Here is a 1,325-nt window from a genome sequence, read left to right on the forward strand (position 1 = left end):
TTTGCAAACGGACCTCCCCCCCTCCGTTTGCAAAACGCCGTTTTGAGGGTTCAAAACGGTGTTTCAAACGGCGTTTCAAACGGAGGCTGCACACTCAAACACTCCCAAACGGTCGTTTGGCCCCAAAACGGTGTTTCAAACGCCAAACGGTGTTTTAAACGGTACGCCAAACACGCACTAAATAGGTCTTGATATTCTTTTTTTCATAAGAGTTGTTGGGCTTTAGCCCGGAAAAGTTTTAAACATTGATTTTGTTCAAATCATTTAGCAGGCCACATTGTTTGGGTACAACCCTACGCTCTCCAGCTACATGCAGCGACTAATTTATCATGAAAAAAAAAATTTCTTTCTGGTTGACGGACATGCCTTAAATTGCACCAGAGAGAGCCCACGACCCCTACCCTATCTCGCCACTTGCAGCAACCAAGTTATCATGAAAAAAAAAAAAAATTAGTTGCCAGAAATGGCCTAAATCACACAGGGATGCTCGAACAAGGGAAAGAAGAGATCAATCGCCCGGTCGAGGGACATTTTAAAGTTACACCTGTTTGACGAGACAACTAGTCGAGCATTATTTATACCGGGAACTCGAAGGTCACGCCAGGCAACAAGTCTTTGGATTTTAGAAAATTACGACTAAGGGGTTATTCTAAAGTTCCCAAAAACGACTAATGGTTGACGCGTCAAGTCCGTCTAAAGTGCCGAAAATGCGTCCCGACTAACCCCGCCAAGTAGAGAAACAATACCCAATCTGTATTCCCACGATATTTCCGTCTCCCCTTTCCTTTTCCGCAAGGGCAGTCGAAACAAACATCCGATTTTGCATTGATTCTTACTTTCCATTCCTGATCCGATTTTGCATTGATTCTTACTTTCTATTCCCGCAATCCAAATGCACGAGTGCAAAATTAAAGAAAATATTTAGTCCAAATTTTGAACTTAAAAGTGATTCTGACAATCTTTCCTTGTTAGTTTCAGATTGTGACAACCGATGGTGATGTCCCATTAACATAATTTTATGTTAATTTTTGGCCAATAATCTGTTGTCACAATCTGAAACGAACAGGGTCGCTGTTCAATTTAGATTGTGACAACCGTTGGTCGGATGGTGACTTACCATTGGGTACACTGTGATGGGAAAATTTAGACCCTTGATTCATCAAGCCTCATTTACTATAAGGGTCGATTTTGTAGTCCGGACCCAAGACCAACTAGCGATCAACGGTCTTGATTTCACATCAACTTCCCTAAAAGGACCGAAAATCGGACACACCCTAATAAGCTGTGGTAATAAATATTAGGGTTTCGTTTTTTGGTGTATATCT

Source organism: Tasmannia lanceolata, unplaced genomic scaffold, assembly GCF_043159265.1.
Source record: "Tasmannia lanceolata isolate RefF3 unplaced genomic scaffold, GAP_Taslan_0.1 ptg000037l, whole genome shotgun sequence".
NCBI lineage: Eukaryota > Viridiplantae > Streptophyta > Magnoliopsida > Canellales > Winteraceae > Tasmannia > Tasmannia lanceolata.